This window comes from Capricornis sumatraensis, chromosome 17, assembly GCF_032405125.1.
Source record: "Capricornis sumatraensis isolate serow.1 chromosome 17, serow.2, whole genome shotgun sequence".
NCBI lineage: Eukaryota > Metazoa > Chordata > Mammalia > Artiodactyla > Bovidae > Capricornis > Capricornis sumatraensis.
The window spans coordinates 63,369,054-63,383,904 of NC_091085.1; positions in this window are offsets into that span (position 1 = coordinate 63,369,054).

Consider the following 14,851-nt stretch of genomic DNA (forward strand, 5'->3'; position numbering starts at 1 on the left):
TATGTTTCCACCAGGATAGAAACCAATTCTCCTTGGCATCCTCTGTCAGAGAGAATCAGAAATTTTCCACCTGGGATGCTACAAATTGCATTTCTCAACACAGTTCTGGAATACAGGATATGACCGGCATAGCTAATACTGAGTGATCAAAACTCAGGTGCTCTAACTTTATAACCATCATCACCAGGCAGGCAGAGCTTCACCAAGGGATGGAGCCTCCTGTTCTCTAAGATTCAGAGAGCAAGAGCACAGCGATCTGAAAGCAGCTGCCAGGGGAGACTGCAGCATGAGCGGAGGCTGGGTGAAGGCTCTGCCCGCTCCACCCGTGCAACTTGGGGCACACTGCCACATTGATCTGAGCCTCAGCTTCCCCATGTATGGAGTGAGGATCAAAGCAGGACCTAATTCAGTGAGCTATTGGCAAGACTGAATAAGGAAACACTATGTGAAATACTTAGCCCAGTGCCTGGATCGTGGGAAGTGTGTGATGTCTTAGCCAAGCTAGAGTGGGCAGCTGGGTCCAATGTTTGTTCTTCTTTTGTAAAGATACCTCTTATTCCACACTCTGGTTAAATCCTGAGGGGTTATATTTATCCTATCTGGAACTCCCCACCAACCTCCAAACTTCCCAGCCAGTGGTGATTAGAATGTGGAGGAAACCTCTCCCAGACCAGACCAATCAGACTCTCCTCCAGAAACCTGGAATGGAACTAAAGAAGCTAGTCTCTGCTGGTTGTTTCAAGTGAGAACATGTAGAGTTAGGGGCTGGGAGCATGCCGTCTTCCACATGGGACTAAAGAAGCACAGAAAGAGTCTTTGGAGAAACAGCATTCTCTTCCAGGTCTGTGGCTACTCTGGGAGAGATAGACACTAAGAGAACAAGAATTTGCTTTAATTCCAGACCTTTTCTGGCTCATGGTTCCAGGGCCATGGAAGGCCAGGCTACATCTGTTCCCCATGGGTCCCTGAGTCAGCACTGTGGGCCTTTGACAAACCCCATTTTTTCCTTAAACTATTCTAAGATTTCTCTTTGAGGCAAAGGCAAATAGACTTCAGGTCCCAAACTCTTTTCTTTGAATATGCTACTCCCTGGGATTTAATGAGGAATTCTATGAGGAAGGAAAGAAAAAGGACAAAAAAAAATACCATCTAATGAGCATCTATTGGATACCAGCCCCTCTTCTTGACATTCTCTCATATTACCATCCAGATGTGAGACAACTATATATGGCTGGGACAATCATCAATATTTTATCCATTATTATATCAATATTTTAAACCTCTGACAGGTTAAGAGCCTGACCCAAGATCATATAGCCCAAAATCATGGTGGAGCTCAGAACTGAACCCAGATCTGTCTGAACCATGTAAGCATTTTTTATACATTCAGTATTAACAAGTTGGGACTTAATTCAATATCTGCTTCATGGTCACAATCATCATCACCATCACTAGCACATCATCTTCATCTCTGATCACCATCATCACTGCCATCATTACACCATCGTGATCATTATCACTAGTATCATCATCACTATCATCATTACCATCATCACTATCATCAGCACCATCACTATTAACACTATTACACCCATCACCACCACCATCGTTATCACTATCATCACCATCATCAGCCTGCTAACAGCCAACATTTATTTAATTCCATTCTTTGTGTTGAACATGGTATGTATACGTGTTAGCATACAACAAGCCTTTGAAGAAGGTATTATTATTATCTTTACTTGACAGCTGAGGAAACGGAGGTACTGTGAAGTGAAGTCACTCATCCGAAGTCACATTTTTGTTGTTGTTGTTGTTTAGTCGCTAAGTCGTGTCCAACTCTTTGTGACCCCATGGACTGTAGCCCGCCAGGCTCCTCTCTCCATGGGATTCTCCAGGCAAGAATACTGGGGTGGGTTGCCATTTCCTCCTCCAGGAGATCTTCCCAGTCCAAGGGTAAACCTGAGTCTCCTGCATTGCAGGCTGATTCTTTACCATTGCACCACCAGGGAAGCCCCTGAAGTCACTTAAGAGTCAAACCAAGTCTATCTGAATCCAGAGCCCACTCTGTATGACTATACTGTCCCGGAGGGCAGGGGCTGCATTTCCTATTTCTTTTGAATACCCTGTGATGCCCAGCATTGTGCTCTGCATGCAATAGTTTCCAAATAAATATCTGCTGAGATGATGAAAAATGTGGAAAGGATCATAGAAATGCTGAAAGGGAAAGAGTTAAATGCTCTGCTCCAGGTCACTGACAAAGACAGCAGGAGAGCCAAGCTCTGAGCACCAATCTCAAGGCACAAAAGGGTCTTTTTCAAGTTGGTAATAAAGATGTTCGTCAAAATGCCTTTCGACATGGGGCTGAGAGGCTGATGGGAGCGTGACGAGCATCTCAAAGGCGGAGGTTTGCTTCTTAGTTCTTTACCTTATCTCCAGGGCTGAGTCAGGACAAGAATTAATACCAGAGAATCCCTCTCTGACCCTCAGCTCAAGCCAAGGAGACAAGCAGAAGAGAAGACCCCATTTACTGAGTGCTTGTATGTACCAGGTGCAGTGCTAAGTAGTTTACTGAACAGGACAAACATTGTAGTATCAGGTGGCCTGATACTACAGTATGGTGATAAGATAAGATCAAAGAGAACCCTCTTACACTGTGGGTGGGAATGTAAATTGGTACAGCCACTATGGAAAACAGTATAGAGGTTCATTAAAATAACTAAAGGTAGAGCTATTATATGATCAGCAATCTTGGGCATATATCCAAAAAAGACGAAAGCTCTAATTCAAAAAGATACATGTACCCTAATGTTCACATCAGCATTATTCACAATATCAAGATAGGGAGGCAACTTAAGCGTTCATCCACAGATGAATGGATAAAGAAGATGTACACAATAGAGTATTATTCAGCCATAAAAAAGAATGAAATAATGCCATTTGTAGCAACATGGATGTACCTAGAGATTATCATACTCAGTAAAGTAAGTCAGACAAAGACAAATATATGATATCACATATATGTGGAATCTAAAAAATAGCACAAATGAACTTATTTGCAAAACAGAAACAGACTCACAGAGAACAAACTCATGGTTGCCAAAGGGGACAGATAGGGGAGGGTTGAATTGGGAGCATGAGATTAAGGAAGGAAGGAAGGAAGGAAGTGTTAGTCGCTCAGTCATCCCCTACTCTTTGCAACCCCATGGACTGCAGCCCACCAGGCTCCTCTGTCCATTGGATTTTCCAGGCAAGGATATTGGAATGGGCTGCCATTTCTTTCTCCAGGGGATCTTCCCAACCCAGGGGTCGAACCAGCGTCTCCTGCACTGCAGACAGATTCTTTACCGACTGAGCTAGAGATGCATATAATTATGTATAGTACAGATAAATAATAAAGATTTGCTCTTCAGCACAGGGAACTATATTCAATATCTTGTAAACTATAATGGAAAAGAATTGAAAAAAAGAATGTAGAGATACTATATATGTATTACAGTGGTATGCATGTATACATATATATTCGTATATATCCATGAATCACTTTGTTGTACACATGAATCTAACACAATACTTTAAATCAACTATACTTCAATTCACTGGAGTAGGGAATTGCAAACCACTTCAGTATTCTTGCCTTGAGAATCCCATGAACAGGATGAAAAGGAAAAAAAAAGATATGACACTGAAAGATGAACCCCCCAGGTTGGTTGGTACCCAATATGCTACTGGAGAAGAGTGGAGAAATAACTCCAGAAAGAATGAAGAGACAGAGCCAAAGTAAAAACAATGCCTAGGTGTGGGTGTGACTGGTGATGGAAGTAAAGTCCGACGCTATAAAGAACAATATTGCATAGGAACCTGGAATGTTAGGTCCATGAATCAAGGCAAATGGAAGCAGTCAAACAGGGGATGGCAAGAGTGAACGTCGACATTTTAGGAATCAGTGAACTAAAATGGACTGGAATCGGCAATTTTAACTCAGATGACCATTATATCTACTACTGTGGGCAAGAATCCCTTAGAAGAAATGGAGTAGCCCTCATACTCAACAAAAGAGTCTGAAATGCAGTACTTGGGTGCAATCTCAAAAATGACAGAATGATCTCTGTTTGTTTCCAAAGCAAACCATTCAGTATCACGGTAATCCAAGTCTATGCTCCAACCAGTAATGCTGAAGAAGCTAAGTTGATCAGTTCTATAAAGACCTACAAGAACTTCTAGAACTAACACCCCCCAAAAGATGTCCTTTTCATCCTAGGGAACTGGAATGCAAAAGTAGGAGGTCAAGAGATACCTGGAGTAATAGGCAAATTTGGCCTTGGAGTACAAAATGAAGCAGGGCAAAGACTGCCAGAGAACACACTGGTCACAGCAAACACCCTCTTCCAACAACAAGACAGAAGACTCTACACATGGACATCACCAGATGGTCAATACCAAAATCAGACTGATTATATTCTTTGCAGCCAAATATGGAGAAGCTCTATACAGTCAGCAAAAACAAGACCAGGAGCTGACTGAGGCTCAGATCATGAACACTTTATTGCTAAATTCAGACTTAAATTGAAGAAAGTTAGGGAAAAACCACTAGACCATTCAGGTATGACCTAAATCAAGTCCCTTATGATTATACAGAGGAAGTGGCAAATAGAGTCAAGGGTTTAGATCTGATAGAGTGCCTAAAGAACTATGGACAGAGGTTCGTGACATTGTACAGAAGGCAGTGATCAAGAACATCCCCAAGAAAAAGAAATGCAAAAAAGAAAAATGGTTATCTGAGGAGTCTTTACAAACAGCTGAAAAAGGAAGAGAAGTGAAAGGCAAAGGAGAAAAGGAAACATATATACATTTGAATGCAGAGTTCCAAAGAATAGCAAGGAGAGATAAGCAAGCCTTCTTCGTGATCAATGAAAGGAAATAGAGGAAAACAATAGAATGGGGAAAACACTAGAGACCTCTTCAAGAAAATTAGAGATACCAAGGGAACATTTCATGCAAAGATGGGCACAATAAAGGACAGAAATGGTATGGACCTAACAGAAGCAGAAGATATTAAGAAGAGGTGGCAAGAATACACAGAAGAACTGTACAAAAAAAATCATCATGACCCAGATAATCATGATGGTGTGATCACCCACCTAGAGCCAGATATCCTGAAATGCAAAGCCAAGGAGGCCTTAGGAAGCATCACTATGAACAAAACTAGTGGAGGTGATGAAATTCCAGTTGAGCTGTTTCAAATCCTAAAAGATGATGCTGTGAAAGTGCTGCACTCAATATGTCAGCAAATTTGGAAAACTCAGTGTTAGGGACCAAACGACGGTCTCTAGGACCTGAGTCATGTTTACCAGAAAGAGACAGGATATGCGTTCATCCTGCCTGGCCAATCATGTAACGCCAGCTATTTCTGTAACTGAGACAAAGAACTGCCTGTATATAAGCCGTCATACTCCTTTGTTCGGGGCTCTTGTCGGATCCCCTTGTGTGGGATGAGTTTATCTCTAGCGCGCTAGAGATAAACTCCCTTCTTGTTTTTGCATTACTGTGGTGGACTTGCTCTCTCGGTCGGTTCAGAGATACGGGCTCGGAGCATAACATTTGGGGGCTCGTCTGGGATCTCCGTCCCGCCAGGGAGAACAACTCTCCTGGTAGAAGGGAGTAACCTCGTTAGGAGATAAGAGCTCTGAGCACCAGTGCTAACGTTGCAGAAGCCCAGATTAAGTCCGGGGCCCAGTATCGTACTGGGGAGGCATCTGGGTATAAAGTGCAGAGGCAAGTCCAGCGTAAGGCTGGGGCCCGGTTTCGTGCTGGGGAGGCGGCTGGCTCTGTGAACATCCTGCAGGTAAGATTGAGTGCATTGTCGGTGGCCACCTTGTGTTTGTTATCTGTTTGTCTATTCGTGGTGTCTGTGTTGCTCTCTGTGTGCTCTGTTGGCTCCCAGTGTACTTTTCTGTGATCATGGGACAAACAACTTCTACTCCTTTATATCTTATGATTAACCACTTCTCTGATTTCAAGTCTAGAGCACAAAATCTATCATTGCTGGTGAAGAAAAGCAAGTTAGTAACTTTTTGTTCTGCCGAGTGCCCTGCTTTTGATGTCAGCTGGCCGCAAGAAGGCGCCTTCAGCCGGCCTACTATTCGAGCGGTCAGAGAGAAGGTGCTCGCCCCCTACCCTTCAGGACACCCAGCCAGACCAAACTCCATACATTTTGGTCCGACAGGACCTGGTGGAAAACCCCCTGGCCTGGCTAAAACCTTTTGTTTTTCAGCCCCTCACTTCCCTTCCCTCTTCCCTGCCCTTGCTTCCACAGGTTCCACAGGTTTCATCGGGAGAAGCCAGAAAGAGAACCAAGCCTTCAGCTCCTCCCAGAAAAAGGGGCCCCGCCTAGGAAACTCGGGGAAAGGCAAAAAAAAAAAAAAAAAAATGGCCGGTGTAGCAGAAGAAGACCCGGAGGTTCCCTCCTCCACCGTTCATGCGTTTCCGTTCCGGGCGGAGCCAGCCAGAGAGGGTGGAGAACGGACATATCAGTATTGGCCCTTCTCCAATAGTGATTTGTACAATTGGAAAACCCAGACTCCCTCCTTCTCTGAAAAACCGCAGGGTCTTATTGATCTTTTAGAGTCTATCCTGTTTACTCATAATCCCACTTGAGATGATTGTCAGCAACTGTTACAGGTGCTTTTTACTACAGAGAAGCGCAAATGGATCCTGTCAGAAGCCCGGAAAAATTGTGCCAGGGGTGGATGGGAGGCCCACAATACAGCCTAACCTCATTGAGGAGGGGTTCCCCTTGGTGCGACCCAACTGGGACTTCGAACGCGCTGAAGGTAAGGAGCGTCTCCGAGTGTACCGTCAGACTCTCATGGCTGGCCTTAGAGCGGCCGCCAAAAAGCCAACTAAATTGGCCAAAATAAATTCAGTGAGACAAGAGCCAAATGAGAGCCCAGCAGCCTTCCTGAAAAAGATAATGGAAGCTTTTAGACAGTATACCCCTATGGACCCACAGGCAGATGAGTCATGAGCGGCAGTTATGTTAGCATTTGTAAATCAAGCAGCCCCCAATATTAGAAAAAAGTTACAAAAGATAGAGAGGTTAAGTGAACAATCCTTGCAAGATCTAGTGAGGGCAGCCGAGAGAGTTTTTAATCATAGAGGGACCCCAGAAGAGAGAGAGGACCACATTAAAAAAAAAAGAAAAAAAAATTTAGAGCTGAAGAAAACCGTAAAAATCAGAAAGAGCTGGCCCAGATATTTTTTGCTGGGGTTGAAAACAAAAACAGGTTCCAGAAAGGAAAAAAATTGGACTCAAAAACTGAAGAAAAAATGACAAGGCGTAAGCTTGAAAAAAACCAATGTGCGTTTTGTAAAGAGTTTGGACATTGAAAAGATAAATGCCCCCAAAAAAATCTAAAAGAGGGGCCCAAAAACCCCAAAAATGAGACTCCCTCTCCAGACAGTCATATCCTCTATGCGGGTGAGGATAGCGACTAGGGGGGTCAGGGCTCGAAGCCCCTCCCCAAGTCCTGGGTAACTATAAATGTGGAGGGAAAACCAGTTGGCTTCATGGTGGACACGGGAGCCCAATACTCAGTCTTAAACCAAAAAGATGGACCCATGTCTAAAAAAAGTAGCTGGGTGCAGGGAGCAACCGGGACTAAACGATATGGATGGACTACAAAACGGCATGTGAACTTGGGGGCCCACCAGGTGACCCATTCTTTTCTGGTGATACCTGAGTGTCCAGTGCCCTTGTTGGAAAGAGATTTACTGTCTAAAGTAAATGCCCAAATTCATTTCAACCACGGACAAGTGTCGGTTCTAGATGGGACCGGGCATCCTCTTCAGGTCCTGTCTCTGGCATTAAAAGATGAATACAGACTCTACTTGCCAGAGGCCCCAGCAACAATAAGCCCCAAAGTACAACCGTGGGTTCAAAGATACCCTCAGGCCTGGGCTGAAACAGCAGGAATGGGACTAGCCAAACAGAGGCCCCTTATCATTGTGAAACTGAAAGCCAGTGCTTCCCCGGTGAGGGTACGACAGTATCCCATGAGTCAAGAGGCTCGACAAGAAATTACTCCTCATATACAATGCCTCATAGACGCTGGGGTCCTCAAAAGGTGCCGGTCCCCATGGAACACTCCCCTGTTGCCTGTGAAAAAGCCTGGGGGAACTGATTTTAGACCGGTTCAAGATCTACGAGAAGTCAACAAACAGGTGAATGATATTCATCCTATGGTTCCTAACCCTTATACATTGCTGAGCAACTTGCCTCCAAACTACATTTGGTACACTGTCTTAGATTTAAAAGATGCCGTTTTCAGTTTGCCTCTTGCCCCCGCAAGCCAAGAGATCTTTGCCTTCGAATGGCAGGAAGATGGTAGTCAGACCCCTGTGCAGCTGACATGGACTCGCTTACCACAGGGTTTCAAAAACTCGCCCACGTTATTTAATGAGGCCCTGGACAAAGACCTCCATGAGTATCAGGTTGAACACCCTACCGTTGTTTTATTACAATATGTTGATGACGTTATGCTGGCAGTGGCTACAGAAAAAGAGTGCCAAGAGGCAACAGGTGACCTTCTCCAAACCTTGGGGACTTTAGGTTACAGGGCCAGTGCCAAAAAGGCCCAGATTGCCAAGCAAGAGGTTACATACCTCGGTTATAAGATAAAACAGGGCCAGAGGTGGCTAACACAGGCTATGAAAGAAACCATCCTCCAGATCCCTGAGCCGGCTAACCCTAGACAAGTGAGAGAATTTCTGGGAACGGTGGGATATTGCCGGTTATGGATCTCGGGGTTTGCAGAAAAGGCCAGGCCCCTATATGAAGGGACCAAAGAAAACAAAGACTAAAAATAGACTGAGCCAATAAAAGAGGCCTTCCAAGAGTTCAGGCGAGCCTTGCTAAAAGCTCCTGCCCTTGCCCTCCTTGATCCATCTAAGCCTTTCCAATTATTTGTAGATGAAAAGCGGGGGATAAAAAAGGGGTACTAACACAGAGATGGGGACCATGGAAGCGACCTGTAGCTTACCTATCCAAGAGACTGGACCCAGTGGCAGCCAGATGGCCACCTTGCCTCCGTATCATCGCGGCCACCACGCTCTTAGTCCACAATGCTGATAAACTGACTTATGGACAGAGACTCTTGGTCTACACTCCTCATGCCATAGAGAGAGTTTTAAAGCAACCCCCAGGTAAATGGATTTCTAATGCCTGCTTGACGCACTACCAGGCCTTGCTACTTGACACCCCACGGATTCATTTCCAAACGCCCTGCACTCTAAATCCGGCCACTCTTTTGCCCAATCTGGAGAAAAATAGCCCCTTCCATGATTGTGATGAGATACTGGCCAGGGTAACAGCAATGCGAAAAGACTTAACCGACACTCCACTGGATAACAGTGAGCTAAAATGGTTCACAGATGGCAGCAGTTATATAAAAGATGGACAGAGACAGGCGGGAGCCACAGTAGTAGATGACTCTGGACAGACAATATGGGCAGAGGCCCTTCCCCCGGATACCTCAGCACAAAAGGCAGAGTTAATTGCCCTGATTCAAGCATTAGAGAGAGCCAAAGGAAAAAGAATAACTATTTTCACTGACAGTCGCTATGCTTTTGGCACGGTACACATCCAGGGCCCAATATATCGGAAACGGGGGTTTTTGACAGCTGAAGGAAAAAAAATTAAAAACTTGCCTAAAATCCATAGACTTTTAGAGGCTGTACAGATGCCTTGGGCTGTGTCAATAGTACACGTACCTGGACATCAGAAGGGTGACAGCCCCACGGCACGAGGGAATCGTGCCGCAGACCTGGCAGCTCAAAAAGTAGCTGATGAAGATTTCATCACCCCTGTGTTGACGATCGGACTTCCACCTCCAGGTATGAGAACTCTGCCCCCAACCCCTGAGTATTCATCCACAGACCTTGCTTGGATCCAAAAACACACCAACCTTCAAAAAGGTGAAGATGGATGGTACCGAGACTCAGACGGCTACTTGATACTCCCTGCTCGGTTGGGACGGCAACTATGTGAGCATTTACACTTGTCTACTCATCTGGGAAAAAAAAAAGACTCTGATGCTCTTTCAAACTGCACGCCTGTGATTTCCCTGGCACCAGACAACTGTAAAGAACATAGTGCATGTTTCTAAGGCGTGTCAACAGATGAGGCCAAGAAAAGGACAACATGCAGGACTGAGGTATCGGGGAGAAGGACCAGGGCAACACTGGGAAATAGATTTCACTGAGGTAAGGCCAGGCAAATATGGTTACCGGTACTTGTTAGTGTTGGTGGATACCTTCTCAGGGTGGGTAGAGGCTTTTCCTACAAAGGAAAAAACCTCAATGATAGTGGCAAAAAAAGATTTAAAAAAAATAGTTCCCAGGTTTGGCCTGCCAGTGACCATCGGCTCTGATAATAGACCTGCTTTTGTGAGTCAAATAGTTCAGAGCCTTGCCCTATCCCTGGGGACTAAATGAAAGTTACATTGTAAATACAGTCCACAGAGCTCAGGGCAAGTAAAAAAAATGAATCGGACTCTAAAAAAAACTTTAACTAAATTGGCTATAGAGACTGGCGGGGACTGGGTGACCCTCCTTCCCTTCACCCTCTTCCATGCACGTAATACTCCTTATCAACTTAATCTGACCCCATTTAAAATTCTGTATGGGAGACCTACCCCGTATGTCCAATATTTAAAGAAAAAAAAACTACCGCCTCCCACGTTGGGACAATTCCAAGAGGCCTTGATGGCCTTAAGCAAGGTGCACTCTCATGTCTGAAAACTGCTCCGGGAAATACATGTGGGTCAAAATAAGGGAACTATTCCCTCATATGACATTGGCCCAAGAGATTGGGTATGGGTCAAAAGACACCAAACCAAGGCACTAGAACCCAAATGGAAGGGTCCTTATGTTGTTCTTCTTACCACCCCAACTGCCCTAAAGGTCGACGGTATTGGGCCTTGGGTGCATTGCAACCACGTACGCCCAGCTGCTTCAGCAGGGCAAAAAGACGCTAAAAAAAATGGAAAGCATCTCTGCACCCGTCCAACCCCCTGAGGCTAAAGCTTCAAAGGCGCCAACAGGACCAGGACAGTTCGGCTGGGCCGTCTTGTGGATGACCCAGTTACTCTGCCCCGGAGCTGCCAGCGTGAACCCGCATCAACCCGTCAAAATTACCTGGAAGCTGCAAAACAGACTAACACGTGAGATGCTTAACTCCACCACCGCAATACATCCACCAAATACTTGGTGGCCAGACTTATACTTTGACCTTAAGCCGGTGGTAAATGTACCCTGGAAGAGGGGCAAGCTCCCAAATCATGCATTCTGGGCATGTCCAGGTGCGCCCAGGCATAACTAAAAGATCTGTGGGGAGATACAGGGGGGACACTATGCTGCCCTAAAAAAAGTGTGTTGTTTTTATGCTGATCACACAAAAATAGTTAAAAATCTATGTCCAAAGTAAGAGAGGGACTAGCCCAACGTAAACGAAAACGTGAGGCTCAACAAGGATGGTCTGAGTCTTGGTTTCAACAATCCCCTTGGTTGACCACCCTAATCTCCACCTTGCTGGGACCCCTGCTAGTACTTCTACTGATGCTTACCTTTGACCCATGTATTATCAGTAGACTTATAGCCTTTGTAAAGGAACGCATAAATACAGTACGGCTGTTCGTGCTTCGACAACAATATCAAACTGTGTCTCAGGACCAAGAAAAAGATTCCTCTATATGATCTAAGGACAGGGGGGAATGTTAGGGACCAAACGACGGTCTCTAGGACCTGAGTCATGTTTACCAGGAAGAGACAGGATATGCGCTCATCCTGCCTGGCCAATCATGTAACGCCAGCTACTCCTGTAACTGAGACAAAGAACTGCCTGTATATAAGCCGCCATACTCCTTTGTTCGGGGCTCTTGTCGGATTCCCTTGTGTGGGATGAGACTTGGGCCCTAGCGCGCTAGAGATAAACTCCCTTCTTGTTTTTGCATTACTGTGGTGGACTTGCTCTCTCGGTCAGTTTGGAGATACGGGCTCGGAGCATAACACTCAGCAGTGGCCACAGGACTGGAAAAGGTCACTTTCATTCCAATTCCAAAGAAAGGCAATGCCATAGAATACTCAAACTACCTCACAGTTGCACTCATCTCACACGCTAGCAAAGTAATGCTCAAAATTCTCCAAGCCAGGCTTCAACAATACATGAACTGTGAACTTCCAGATGTTCAAGCTGGATTTAGAAAAGGCAGAGGAATCAGAGATCAAATTGCCAACATCTGCTGGATCATCGAAAAAGCAAGAGAGTTTCAGAAAAGCATCTACTTCTGGTTTATTGACTACACCAAAGCCTTTGACTGTGTGGATCACAACAAACTGTGGAAAATTCTGAAAGAGATGGGAATACCAGATCACCTGATCTGCCTCCTGAGAAATCTGTATGCAGGTCAAGCAGCAACAGTTAGAACTGGAGATGGAACAACAGACTTCAAAATTGGGAAAGGAGTATGTCAAGGCTGTATATTGTCACCCTGCTTATTTAACTTATGTGCAGAGTACATTATGCGAAATGCTGGGCTGGAAGAAGCACAAGCTGGAATCAAGATTGCCAAGAGAAATATCAATAACCTCAGATACAAAGATGACACCACCCTTATGAGAAAGCAAAGAAGAATTAAAGAGCCTTTTGATGAAAGTGAAAGAGGAGAGTGAAAGAGTTGGCTTAAACTCAACATTCAGAAACTAAGATCATGGCATCCGATCCCATCACTTCATGGCAAATAGATGGGGAAACAATGAAAACAGTGAGAGACTATTTTCTGTGGCTCCAAAATCACTGCAGATGGTGAGTGCAGCCATGAAATTAAAAGATCCTTGCTCCTTGAAAGAAAAGCTACGACCAACTTGGACAGCATATTTAGAAGCAGAGACATTAGTTTGCCAACAAAGGTCCATCCAGTCAAAGCTATGGTTTTTTCAGTAGTCATGTATGGATGTGAGATTTACACTATAAAGAAAGCTGAGATGGGAGAGAGGTTCAAAAAGGAGAGGTATATGTATACCTATGGCTGATTCATGTTGAGGTTTGATAGAAAACTACAAAATTCTGTAAAGCAATTATCCTTCAATAAAAAAATTAATTTAAAAAAATTTTAAAAAGGAAAGAAAGCTGAGCGCTGAAGAATTGATGTTTTTGAACTGTGGTATTGGAGAAGACTCTTGAGAGTCCCTTGGACTGCAAGGAGATCCAACCAGTCCATCCTAAGGGAAATCAGTCCTGAATATTCATTGGAAGGACTGATGGTGAAGCTGAAACTCCAATACTTTGGCCACCTGATGTGTAGAGCTGACTCATTTGAAAAGACCCTGATGCTGGGAAAGATTGAAGGCAGGAGGAGAAGGGGATAACAGAGGAAGAGATGATTGGATGGCATCACTGACTTGATGGACATGAGTTTGAGCAAGCTTCAGGAGTTGGTGAAGGTTAAGGAAGCCTGGCGTGCTGCAGTCCATGGGGTCGCAAAGAGTCGGACACAACTGAGCGACTGAACTGAATGAACTAATACTTCAATTAAAAATAAATAAATAAAATGGGGGTGATATTATTCATTGCACCTTCTTCATAGATTTATTTTAAGGGTAAATTGAGCACATGGTTAGTGTTCCATATTCATTAGTATGTATTAGTCTTCCAAATGACCCTGTGAAGTAGGTACATCAACCCATTTTTCAGATGAGGATATGGAGGCTCATGGGCAGAAATGGCTTGCCTGATACCACACACCTCTTAAATATACAGAAAACAGATTGAAATCTCTATCATTCTCATCCCGATGCTGGACCCTTTACCATTCATGCTATCATGTTACTATAGGGTAGCCTGTCATTGTCCTCAGCTTTGGGAAGAAGGAAGAGGTCAAAGTCTTTTGTCTTTACAGACTTGCTGTCATTCTTCCAATGGTTTAATTTTGTCACATGCACATATACATGGGAGTTGCAGGTACAAAGAAGCCAAGTGTCAAGGTTTATATCACTCATGTCTTTATTCATCACATATTTACTAGGCCAGGCACTGAGAAGGTGCTGCGAACAAAGTCACTAACAAAACAGACTCAACCTCTGACTTCATGGAGCTCAGAGGATGCAGACACAAATTCAGTTCAGTAACATAAATTAGCTGTGCACATGTACTACTGTGGCTGTAACATGTGTAACATGTAATGTAAAGCAGTGATGTTGATGCTCAGAGGGCCTGTGATAGAAAGCAGTGACAGAGAAGGCAGGCAGAGAAGGCTTCTTGGAGAAGGTGATGACTGAGCTAGAGTATATCATAGTCAATAGCCACAGAAAAAGTGAGAGGAAGTCATTTCAGGTAGAAGGGATTGCCTACGTAAAGGCCCTGAGGCAGGGGGAGCATGTGAGTAAGAGGGACTGAAAGGCAACTCGTATGGCTGGAGCAGAGAATGAGGGATGCATGTTATGGGAGGCAGCTAGGGACACCACCGGGAGTCAGGCCAAGTAAGACTTGAGGCCAGAGCAGAGGCTCAGACTAACGCAACAAAGCACATCAGAGATGCCTTGGTGTATCTGCTCGTTCATGTGAGCTTCATGAGGACAGGGACGTTGTCTATCGGTTTTCTGCTGCATCTAGACTGCTGCATGTCTAGCATGGTACCCAGAACACAGAAGATGCTCAGGGAACATTCTTGAATGAGTGCACTTATATATTCATCCCACAAATATTCACTGCTTTATGGCAGGCCCTGGCTGAGGTCCTGAATGAATGATGGACCTTGAGTAGTTCTGGGTTAATGAGAAAGGCAGAGGGTCCACC